The sequence below is a fragment of the Saccoglossus kowalevskii genome, chromosome 5 (assembly GCF_978046115.1).
Source record: "Saccoglossus kowalevskii chromosome 5, keSacKowa6.1, whole genome shotgun sequence".
NCBI classification, from domain to species: domain Eukaryota; kingdom Metazoa; phylum Hemichordata; class Enteropneusta; family Harrimaniidae; genus Saccoglossus; species Saccoglossus kowalevskii.
In genome coordinates this window covers 38,813,224-38,826,291 of record NC_140645.1, presented here as the reverse complement: position 1 = coordinate 38,826,291, position 13,068 = coordinate 38,813,224, and the positions used below count along the sequence as shown (strand labels likewise).

At 36.2% G+C, this 13,068-nt stretch overlaps 1 protein-coding gene and 1 long non-coding RNA gene across 2 annotated transcripts in view; both read left to right on the top strand.

Moving 5' to 3' along the window:
* Positions 1–3,706: 3,706 nt before the first annotated feature.
* LOC144361004 (histamine N-methyltransferase-like) overlaps positions 3,707–13,068 on the top strand; it is a 29,466-nt gene continuing 20,104 nt past the window's right edge. The window contains exon 1 of the mRNA XM_085499401.1: positions 3,707–3,848. The gene's annotated coding sequence lies outside the window, so the exon portion shown is untranslated. The remainder of the gene's footprint in view (positions 3,849–13,068) is intronic.
* On the top strand, positions 8,093–11,173 carry LOC146746122 (uncharacterized). The gene is made up of 2 exons (XR_014929452.1): positions 8,093–8,278; positions 10,911–11,173. It is a non-coding gene; the product is annotated as an uncharacterized LOC146746122 (long non-coding RNA).

The following is a 13,068-nucleotide window of genomic DNA, read 5'->3' as shown; positions in this document are numbered from 1 at the left end:
TGAATCATCTAAATAGTACAAAATATGGTGTCCAAAATAATAGATTTTTTTGAAACAGGGGTAATTACTGACATCCCTGTGGTGAAAATGATTTGGTTGCCAACAGCGCAATTTAAAATTATAGCAAATCATTAATATGCTGGTAATAAATGGCAGTACTACTAAAACGTCATAAAATTATAATCTTTTGTGTTTTTGCAGTTTACATAGAAGGTTTCTACTTTACCGCCTTTAAATTTCATTGCGATTTTCAACACAACTGTAGCATATGACACCAATTCACTGTTCTTTTGATCGATGGAGAGAAAGCCTATAACGTTCTTATGTTATTAATGGCAGTGTTTCGAATGTGAAAAAATAAAAACCTTAACAATTAAATTGTTTATATTCACAAAATAATGTATTTGCACTTAATACTCGCGTCATTCTTGTTTGGAATGCATTTTTTCGTACAGTGCAATACAAACAAAAAACATGACTATCTCTTTGGCAACGACAAACTTAAAATTTCAACAACCCAACATAGCTTTGCATAGTAGCGCAGCCATTTATATTTTCATATTAATTATATTAATATTTTCATTATTACCAAACGCTTCAGCGTGGTATTAAGAGTTTGTTTTCAGGGGTGGGTGATACCAAGGTGGGAAATGGATGCACATATGGGGTTATTTCCTTGAATTGCAATATGGAGGGTTCAGGCTGAAATACAATATATAGTGTTTTCATGCTTCGTCTGACATTTCTGTGGTATTCTGCTGCTGTAAGTATTGCACGATTTGTTCCGAAATTCAGTATGTTGTGTGCATTCCAGGGTTGTTCGTTTTGTGCTGAAAACACCCCTATTTTTTAGTGGCAGAGTCGAATAGTTTCACTCCCACTGGGAAATCTGCATTGTTGCTTGAATGAGAGCTAATTAAACACATTTTCCAGACCGGCGAAAGAGTATGCAACAGCCAATTTTAACAGCCTGTCACATGATTTTACTCTGAATGTCAACATGAAAAGAGGCTAACCATTTTACGCAGGAGTAATTGGGAGTAGAATATGTGAGGGATAGTATCAACAGAGATGTGTATAGTGAAAAGTAATATCTATCCTTCTTTTGCATCTCTGAGCATTTCTGATTTAGTATATTGGTTTGAAAATGTTGAACTTGCATGATTTGCAATGTGTTTTTTTTTTTACTGGAACTCCCCTATTGATCGAATCCCGGGTTTGAAAGAGAACGGCACACCACGTGATTCGTTTGAATACAATGCTGATGGCAAACATGACGTGCTACTGCGGTACTCCACTGACGGGATGACTTACTAGTACTGCATGCTACAACTTCGCTTGTGATGTTGCTTGTTAGTCATGGATTAAATGATCTTGATCTTGATGTTGTTCATGTGACGTTGGTAATCTTTATTTGGAACTGAGTAACCTCCTGGTACTTCGTACTATGATAAAAATCAGTCAACATACATCATGTTCTCTCAATCGTAGTATTCCATGTGATGTACACCTAATATGCCAAAAATGTTGCTGAACTGGATAAATGAATAAATGAACTGGATTTGAACTGGATAAAAATACTAGACGAAAATTTGTTTACAAAATAAAAATACTTCGGTTGCCAATGAAAACAAACCGGTAAAAAAAAACAATATGTTTTCGGCTGTTATCATGGTAGGACATGAACGTGAAGCTAACGTCTGTTTATAACTAAAACCGGGCTCCTTATACGAGGTTCGCAAAATAACATTCAGTCTTTAGAAGTCACTTTATTTTATTGTTAGGACGTATTCAGCCGTTAAATGTATTATTTCCAACCGTTTTGCAATAGTATTTTCTAGATTGGAGGTAGCATTTACATTTTATTCAAAGTTCAAAGCTGCGTTGGGATTACGTTGACAGTGGTAACAATGTCGGCGCCGGTGATCTCTTACCAGTGCGCAACGCAGCCAGAATAAAAGGCATGATCATTTAGACACTGCTATTACAAGACTAGTAGGAGGTAATACATTTGGGGCGAAAGTATTCAAAAAACAGATTTTGGCTGTTGCCATGTTAGCGGTAGGTCAGAATTGTTTTTCCAATTAGTGATGGTACGACCTGCCTGTCAAGTATGAACAAAATCAGCCAAGCCAGAAAAATCACAGAAAAGTTAAAAAGCCATTCCTGCTGAACAGATACTCTAACTTCGGGGTCAACTTTCTCATTAATGAAAAAAGATATCAAAAATTCAAATAGTAACTTTTTGCCCACACTCAAGCCGAGTACAATGAGTTATGTCTGATGTGTTGTATCACAGGGAGTTGGACAAACTTATGTATTTTAATAAATTATTGAATAATAAAATGTTATATAACTTTTCTTTTAGCCCCTCCCCTTCCTGGTATCTATTTCAAGTAATCACTATTTCTATTTTGTAAACACATTTCCGTCTGCTATTTTTGTCGGGTTCAAATCGTTCACCAGCATTTTTGGCATGTTAGATGTACATTACATAGAATACTAGGATTGGGAGAACTTAATGTTTGTTGACCACCTGGAAACTGGATTTTATCAATCTTGAAAGGCTCTCGGAAGATCCACCCGCAGCCTGGACCCTAAGTAAAATCTCCGGTTAATATGCAGCCGCAACCATCAACATCGATATACCATGAGCTTTCTGCTGGCACTTTGCGGCGTTACTCAGTTCCAAATAAAGATTACCAACGCCAAATGAGCAACATTTAACCGGTAACCAAGACTCAGTCTATCCACGACCAGCAAGCAACATTACAAACGAAGTTGTAGTGTGCAGCTCACGAGTCAGCGACGACCGATGTCAACGACAGTCATTCCGTCAGTGGAGTACCGCAGTTGCACGGCATGTTTGCCAATGCACAGATCTGTGGAGGAACTTTTAACTTCAACATAAATCGTGTATCGTAGTCGCCCAGTTTAAGTTCTGGTTCTGTCGTGGTCCCAACTAAAGGGCGACAGTCGTCGTGTCGCGTTCACATGCGCTCGGAACGTTTCCTGGATAATAAAAAATGACCTAAAGTGGGATCGGCATAGTTAGTCAGTCGCCGGTAAATTCCCCTACTACTCATATAATAACACAAGGTAGGAAAGCGTTGACACCATGACATCGAAACTTCCCGAAAATAACACGATTTTCCAAATTATATTTCGATTCGCTTCACACAACTCAAGTATGATATCGGTAGAAACTATCGATCGACTTATATTACCTTTATTCGACCTAAAACGGGTTAAATCCTGTGAAAATCGAAACACCAGAGCAATATGAATCAACCCATCTACACGGATATTTTGAAGTCAAAGGCCCGAGCATGCGTAAATGTTTGGTACTGCGCATGTTTGGAACTGCGCATGCACGAGCCTCTGCTCAGCGTTTGTGACAGCTAATAATTGATAGGAATTACAATAATATCAATGGGTAAACGATAGTAGTCACATGCAAAATAGACAATGAGCGGACTTTTAAAGGCTCACTGAAAACACTAGTGTGTATTTTTAATAAGGTTATTCTTTTCTCAGAAAGGGTATGTTGTGCTCACTTTCTCCATAGAAGGTTTTTTTTCTGATTTTGTTCTTATTTAATTTTGGTTTGAATTATTTTGTTCTAAATGAATATTCTAAATAGTTCAAAATATGGTGTTAAAAATTATTGAGACCTTTAGAAAAAAGGATGACTACTGACACCCCTATGTTGAAAATGGTTTGATTGTTAATTCGAAATTCAATACGCTAGTACGTTCCTTATACGCCACGTATTCAGTAAAATATCAACGCTTTAACTTGCGTTTTGCTGTATCGAAAATTGTACGAAGTCCTGCAATAGTTTTAAGGTAAATAATTGTTATACTGCATATTGCATATTTAGTCAATGTCACACAGCGCTCGGAAATGGTAACCCCTGACAACTTTGGAATAAGAAACATTATTGTACATGCACATATGGTATCTATTGATTTCGACTGTTATAGGAGTGAAAACATATCACGCGTTACTGCAGTTTTCCAAATTGAAATATCGGTCACCTGATTGCTGTTATTTTATTTTCTCGGTGGCCGGCGATATTTTAACGATTACCTTGAAAAGAGAACAGCTGTGCAAATTAAATAAACGTAATTCATTCAGAACGAAACCAATTAATATATTATTCACCAAATATGTATTTCATATGTTTTTTTGTCCATAACAACTTTGTATATTCATGTAATTTATTGTGGCAATGTCTGCTAGCTCGTCAAAACTTTTTCTTGCGGCTTTCGATTTTTAACACGAGTGACGAGTTTAACTCGCATTGAACCCATCTTTATATATTATTCGAAACATTAAACCATAGTCTTCCTAAATATATATATATAGGTTTGGCGGTTTTACGTACGCCCTTCTTTCCATTTGTAGGTCGGCATTTCCATTGCCAATAAACTATCTCACTACCTTAAGTGAATCATCTAAAAAGTACAAAATATGGTGTCCAAAATAATAGATTTTGTTGAAACAGGGGTAATTACTGACATCCCTGTGGTGAAAATGATTTGGTTGCCAACAGCGCAATTCAAAATTAGAGCAAATCATTAATATGCTGGTAATAAATGGCAGTACTACTAAAACGTCATAAAATTATAATCTTTTGTATTTTTGCAGTTTACATAGAAGGTTTCTACTTTACCGCCTTTAAATTTCATTGCGATTTTCAACACAACGGTAGCATATGGCACCAATACACTGTTCTTTTGATCGATGGAGAGAAAGCCTATTACGTTCTTATGTTATTAATGGCAGTGTTTCGAATGTGAAAAAATAAAAACCTTAACAATTAAATTGTTTATATTCACAAAATACTGTATTTGCACTTAATACTCGCGTCATTCCTGTTTGGAATGCATTTTTTCGTACAGTGCAATACAAACAAAAAACATGACTATCTCTTTGGCAACGACAAACTTAAAATTTCAACAACCCAACATAGCTTTGCATAGTAGCGCAGCCATTTATATTTTCATATTAATTATATTAATATTTTCATTATTACCAAACGCTTCAGCGTGGTATTAAGAGTTTGTTTTCAGGGGTGGGTGATACCAAGGTGGGAAATGGATGCAGATATGGGGTTATTTCCTTGAATTGCAATATAGAGGGTTCAGGCTGAAATACAATATATAGTGTTTTCATGCTTCGTCTGACATTTCTGTGGTATTCTGCTGCTGTAAGTATTGCACGATTTGTTCCGAAATTCAGTATGTTGTGTGCAGTCCAGGGTTGTTCGTTTTGTGCTGAAAACACCCCTATTTTTTAGTGGCAGAGTCGAATAGTTTCACTCCCACTGGGAAATCTGCATTGTTGCTTGAATGAGAGCTAATTAAACACATTTTCCAGACCGGCGAAAGAGTATGCAACAGCCAATTTTAACAGCCTGTCACATGATTTTACTCTGAATGTCAACATGAAAAGAGGCTAACCATTTTACGCAGGAGTAATTGGGAGTAGAATATGTGAGGGATAGTATCAACAGAGATGTGTATAGTGAAAAGTAATATCTATCCTTCTTTTGCATCTCTGAGCATTTCTGATTTAGTATATTGGTTTGAAAATGTTGAACTTGCATGATTTGCAATGTTTTTTTTTTACTGGAACTCCCCTATTGATCGAATCCCGGGTTTGAAAGAGAACGGCACACCACGTGATTCGTTTGAATACAATGCTGATGGCAAACATGCCGTGCTACTGCGGTACTCCACTGACGGGATGACTTACTGGTACTGCATGCTACAACTTTGCTTGTGATGTTGCTTGTTAGTCATGGATTAAATGATCTTGATCTTGATGTTGTTCATGTGACGTTGGTAATCTTTATTTGGAACTGAGTAACCTCCTGGTACTTCGTACTATGATAAAAATCAGTCAACATACATCATGTTCTCTCAATCGTAGTATTCCATGTGATGTACACCTAATATGCCAAAAATGTTGCTGAACGATTTGAACTGGATAAAAATACTAGACGAAAATTTGTTTACAAAATAAAAATACTTCGGTTGCCAATGAAAACAAACCGGTAAAAAAAAGCAATATGTTTTCGGCTGTTATCATGGTAGGACATGAACGTGAAGCTAACGTCTGTTTATAACTAAAACCGGGCACCTTATACGAGGTTCGCAAAATAACATTCAGTCTTTAGAAGTCACTTTATTTTATTGTTAGGACGTATTCAGCCGTTAAATGTATTATTTCCAACCGTTTTGCGATAGTATTTTCTAGATTGGAGGCAGCATTTACATTTTATTCAAAGTTCAAAGCTGCGTTGGGATTACGTTGACAGTGGTAACAATGTCGGCGCCGGTGATCTTTTACCAGTGCGCAACGCAGCCAGAATAAAAGGCATGATCATTTAGACACTGCTATTACAAGACTAGTAGGAGGTAATACATTTGGGGCGAAAGTATTCAAAAAACAGATTTTGGCTGTTGCCATGTTAGCGGTAGGTCAGAATTGTTTTTCCAACTAGTGATGGTACGACCTGCCTGTCAAGTATGAACAAAATCAGCCAAGCCAGAAAAAATCACAGAAAAGTTAAAAAGCCATTCCTGCTGAACAGATACTCTAACTTCGGGGTCAACTTTCTCATTAATGAAAAAAGATATCAAAAATTCAAATAGTAACTTTTTGCCCACACTCAAGCCGAGTACAATGAGTTATGTCTGATGTGTTGTATCACAGGGAGTTGGACAAACTTATGTATTTTAATAAATTATTGAATAATAAAATGTTATATAACTTTTCTTTTAGCCCCTCCCCTTCCTGGTATCTATTTCAAGTAATCACTATTTCTATTTTGTAAACACATTTCCGTCTGCTATTTTTGTCGGGTTCAAATCGTTCACCAGCATTTTTGGCATGTTAGATGTACATTACATAGAATACTAGGATTGTGAGAACTTAATGTTTGTTGACCACCTGGAAACTGGATTTTATAAATCTTGAAGGGCTCTCTTCGAAGATCCACCCGCAGCCTGGACCCTAAGTAAAATCTCCGGTTAATATGCAGCCGCAACCATCAACATCGATATACCATGAGCTTTCTGCTGACACTTTGCGGCGTTACTCAGTCCCAAATAAAGATTACCAACGCCAAATGAGCAACATTTAACCGGTAACCAAGACTCAGTCTATCCACGACCAGCAAGCAACATTACAAATGAAGTTGTAGTGTGCAGCTCACGAGTCAGCGACGACCGATGTCAACGACAGTCATTCCGTCAGTGGAGTACCGCAGTTGCACGGCATGTTTGCCAAAGCACAAATCTGTGGAGGAACTTTTAACTTCAACATAAATCGTGTATCGTAGTCGCCCAGTTTAAGTTCTGGTTCTGTCGTGGTCCCAACTAAAGGGCGACAGTCGTCGTGTCGCGTTCATATGCGCTCGGAACGTTTCCTGGATAATAAAAAATGACCTAAAGTGGGATCGGCATAGTTAGTCAGTCGCCGGTAAATTCCCCTACTACTCATATAATAACACAAGGTAGGAAAGCGTTGACACCATGACATCGAAACTTCCCGAAAATAACACGATTTTCCAAATTATATTTCGATTCGCTTCACACAACTCAAGTATGATATCGGTAGAAACTATCGATCGACTTATATTACCTTTATTCGACCTAAAACGGGTTAAATCCTGTGAAAATCGAAACACCAGAGCAATATGAATCAACCCATCTACGCGGATATTTTGAAGCCAAAGGCCCGAGCATGCGTAAATGCTTGGAACTGCGCATGTTTGGAACTGCGCATGTACGAGCCTCTGCTCAGCGTTTGTGACAGCTAATAATTGATAGGAATTACAATAATATCAATGGGTAAACGATAGTAGTCACATGCAAAATAGACAATGAGCGGACTTTTAAAGGCTCACTGAAAACACTAGTGTGTATTTTTAATAAGGTTATTCTTTTCTCAGAAAGGGTATGTTGTGCTCACTTTCTCCATAGAATGTTTTTTTTTCTGATTTTGTTCTTATTTAATTTTGGTTTGAATTATTTAGTTCTAAATGAATATTCTAAATAGTTCAAAATATGGTGTTAAAAATTATTGAGACCTTTAGAAAAAAGGATGACTACTGACACCCCTATGTTGAAAATGGTTTGATTGTTAATTCGAAATTCAATACGCTAGTACGTTCCTTATACGCCACGTATTCAGTAAAATATCAACGCTTTAACTTGCGTTTTGCTGTATCGAAAATTGTACGAAGTCCTGCAACAGTTATAAGGTAAATAATTGTTATACTGCATATTGCATATTTAGCCAATGTCACACAGCGCTCGGAAATGGTAACCTCTGACAACTTTGGAATAAGAAACATTATTGTACATGCACATATGGTATCTATTGATTTCGACTGTTATAGGAGTGAAAACATATCACGCGTTACTGCAGTTTTCCAAATTGAAATATCGGTCACCTGATTGCTGTTATTTTATTTTCTCGGTGGCCGGCGATATTTTAACGATTACCTTGAAAACAGAACAGCTGTGCAAATTAAATAAACGTAATTCACTCAGAACGAAACCAATTAATATATTCTTCACCAAATATGTATTTCATATGTTTTTTTGTCCATAACAACTTTGTATATTCATGTAATTTATTGTGGCAATGTCTGCTAGCTCGTCAAAACTTTTTCTTGCGGCTTTCGATTTTTAACACGAGTGACGAGTTTAACTCGCATTGAACCCATCTTTATATATTATTCGAAACATTAAACCATAGTCTTCCTAAATATATATATATAGGTTTGGCGGTTTTACGTACGCCCTTCTTTCCATTTGTAGGTCGGCATTTCCATTGCCAATAAACTATCTCACTACCTTAAGTGAATCATCTAAAAAGTACAAAATATGGTGTCCAAAATAATAGATTTTTTTGAAACAGGGGTAATTACTGACATCCCTGTGGTGAAAATGATTTGGTTGCCAACAGCGCAATTTAAAATTATAGCAAATCATTAATATGCTGGTAATAAATGGCAGTACTACTAAAACGTCATACAATTATAATCTTTTGTGTTTTTACAGTTTACATAGAAGGTTTCTACTTTACCGCCTTTAAATTTCATTGCGATTTTCAACACAACGGTAGCATATGACACCAATACACTGTTCTTTTGATCGATGGAGAGAAAGCCTATTACGTTCTTATGTTATTAATGGCAGTGTTTCGAATGTGAAAAAAATAAAAACCTTAACAATTAAATTGTTTATATTCACAAAATACTGTATTTGCACTTAATACTCGCGTCATTCCTGTTTGGAATGCATTTTTTCGTACAGTGCAATACAAACAAAAAAACATGATTATCTCTTTGGCAACGACAAACTTAAAATTTCAACAACCCAACATAGCTTTGCATAGTACCGCAGCCATTTATATTTGCATATTAATTATATTTATATTTTCATTATACTATTTATATATTTTACAGTGGTACGTCCATTATATGCCACGTGTACAGTAGATGAGCAACGTTTTTACTTTCATTTCACTGCATCGAAAATTATACGAAAATTAGTCCTAATTATCAATTGTTATACTTGCATATTTAGCCAGTGTCACATAACGGACGAAAGTTATTTTTTTTATATTCAAAAAATACTATATACTAACATTAAATTATTCTAATTTATACATACCAATGTAAAAATTCTAATAAGAATTTTGCTTTGAATGTAAATAACCTCTAAGTCTTATTTATATCGCCTGTAACACTGACTTTAGCTTATGTACCTTGTGACCATACAAACCATAGTGTAGCACAATAATGAATATATTGACAATTTAACATCCCATTTATGTACGCATAAACAACATTTAATATCTTCAATGCGCCTGTTTTCAAATTACCTTATTATAAAATCAGATGAAAATGAAATTCTAATAAATTCACGACTGCGTTAAATAATAACCCGCGCTTCAAACATTTCATATCGAGAGTCATTTGAGAAGGGTCGTCTGAAATCAAGCCTAGTTTCACGCTGAGCTGAGGCTATTCACCGCCATGACGCCATATTTACTTGTTGACGCTGAATAACCGTTAATTATACACAACTCGTTCTTAGGAATAAATACACTTCACAACAGTAACGCAAACTTAAATGATACAAACTGTTGATTTTACAATTGTGAAATAAATAGTTAGAATTCTGACTGAATCCAATAGTACCGATGAGTGAACGTGAACGTATGAAAAATGTAATAGCTGACAGTGTAATATTCAAAATGTAATAACGTATAAATATGTATTCACGCAATAATTTAACTGTAAATTAAAAATAAATGCATGGTACACTTATATTAAATTTAATTTAAATCTGCCATACAACCATGCAGACATTTTTATGTTAAGTTACAACATGTTGTTACATATGATGTTGTTTCTACAGTTTTGGTACTTTATAACGTAACTACTCTAAAATTGGCACACATATTGTCGTGTGAAAAAAGTTCACTCTGAGTGTTGATATGAATTTAGAAAAGTCTAGTACTCCTATGAATGCTGTGCAGTTTAAGCAAATGAATCTCAGTATTGCCATTTTATTTGTCGTAAACACACATACATCTTATGGGAAGAGTAAACACTTGACAAGTTGTGTATTCCAAAAGAGGGCAAATATTTTAACATATCGGTGACATAGTGTTGAATAAAACTGATTAATAGAAAAGGTACCACCCATTTTACACACAAAGCAGTGGATAGTCAGTTTTTCAGTCAGTGAGAGTCAACGACATGTGTTGACGCATACACAATATGCCATGCTCAATTAACGCATGTGTACTTCAATATATGAACAAATAAGTAATACCAACAAGGGATATTTCATTTTATTTATACATTTTTTCTCCAGATATGGCACCTGTTCCAATGCTTCTTTTGATATGCATAGTCGCAACAACCATGAGCTTCGGAGAGATGCGAGCTGTTTCCTCCGAGCGATTACCAGATATCCAACTTAATGTCCATAATAGACAAACAAGTGAAAATCATCATGACCGTTCAGAAAATTTACAAGTAAAATGTCCTCCTGGATTCTTGTGTTGAAGATACTGATACAGCTTGAATGATGAATGAATCATCTGAATAAAACAATTGAATCTTGAGATAGTGCAATGGGGTCACTTGTATTTTGTTTTCTATTTATTAACGACATTTGATGGAAACCTGTCAATAGTATCATGTGTTAATTTTGTTCATGAATTACGTTAGTATACCAATGTTGGTATTCAACATTTAATATTTGAACACGAATACACTCAAATTATTGTAAAATATGATATGCACCGTCAATCCTACATTATATGCACACAAAAACATGCATAAAATGTAATGACTATACTTATTTCATGTATGGCACTAAGTAGAAAAGAAAAACAAATGTATTGGGTCCAATTTGTCATGCATCTTTCCCAAACAATCCGCGATTGGCTGCCCAACGTGGCAAATGAACAGTTATGTAACTCCACGAATATGGGAAGTAATATATACTCATTTTTAGTTTGCTGTGTTATGTCTGTCATCGTTTAGGCAGGCGAGGTCCTGGACGGAACTTGGCTCAGTGATTTGGAACTAATTACGAGATAACCGTCGCTATTCTGACTATTAATTCTGACCGTTGGTATTTGTAGTTATTAATGTAGTGAACGATTAATCAAAAGATATGACGTATTCAGTACTTAGTGTGATTGGCTTTATGATTGAAGGTTACGCCCTGGAGTCTTTTTACTGTTTTGTAATTGGTTAGAGTTTTGAAAAGGAATAAAGAGAGTTTTGAGTTGGTCTTGTCAAGTACTCACGAGAGATGCAGTCGTGAATCCAGTCCTGGAGAGACTTGGGGCGAGCCTTGACGCAGTCTAAAAGAGTCTTGGGTCAGTCTTGCGATAGTCTTGGGGATTTTTCCCCAGGGCGCTGTGTCTTATAGAGTGCTCGATTGACCGACTAAGACGAGAGCTGAAACGTATTTCGTTGTGTGTGTCTTATTTGACTGTAAAGTTAAAGTGACTTTCCCGATCCCATACCTCAAGGGGACGCGATATAGAGACGAGACGAGATTCCGCCTGACACGTGTGGAGAATACAGAGGAAAAGAATTACCCCTGATACTACACTTATTTAATGTTTGGTAAAATAGTGAACCGACTAATAAAATACGTTCTGAGTTTGTAATGAAAATGCAATGCTAAAACATAAATTGTAATAATTTCCCTACCATTTTACAACCTAATATGCCATTGCCATTTCGCCGTAAATTGTCTACTCTTTAAAGCTTTCCATTGGGCTCTGCATACGATAAACCTTAGATGAAAAACAGCCGGTGTGATCTTTCTTGACGTCTGTGAGATTTGTGTTCCCCCCGCCTCAATTAGTGTGTTATTATCAACCATCGTTGCGCACACTGTACCCTGGCTAATGTTGCGATGGGCTTTGGAATGGTTTATAGGATGACAATATAGAATGGTACACTATTTAAGCGGGTTGTATTGCACTCCCAGCGGCGATGTCAAACTGCCCATTTGTCAGTGATATGTGATAGTCTCCATATGAAAATATCTGCTTGTAACTTGTTTTTAATCTGTGTCGAAAAGCTGCATAGGATGATCATTCTGTGAAGGTTGTCGACACAGCTTATCAGCCACCTCATGTGCCGAATCTAGAAATAAACAGCAAATGTCAATAGAGTAGCCAAGATGTTAAAACTGGATTAAGTACTGGCAAACCAACTTCTCCATAGTTATATCTCTAAACGCATGCTTTTTCGTTGATTTAGTCATGTTTTTTGAACTCAGAAGTCCTCGAAACCTAATATTACATGTAAGAACGAAAAAAATCCGTCGAAATTTCACGTTTCCTCTGTAAAAAGGATGCTGGCTGTTCCCTTTCTAGACACCCTCTCCGCGTATACTAGTATCACCAACTCTAACCATGTCCTCACTTGGTGACGCATGTCAAGCTCTAAACGGGCAACATTACTCATTTCGCCCAATCTCCCGCTTTTATCACATTTTAATC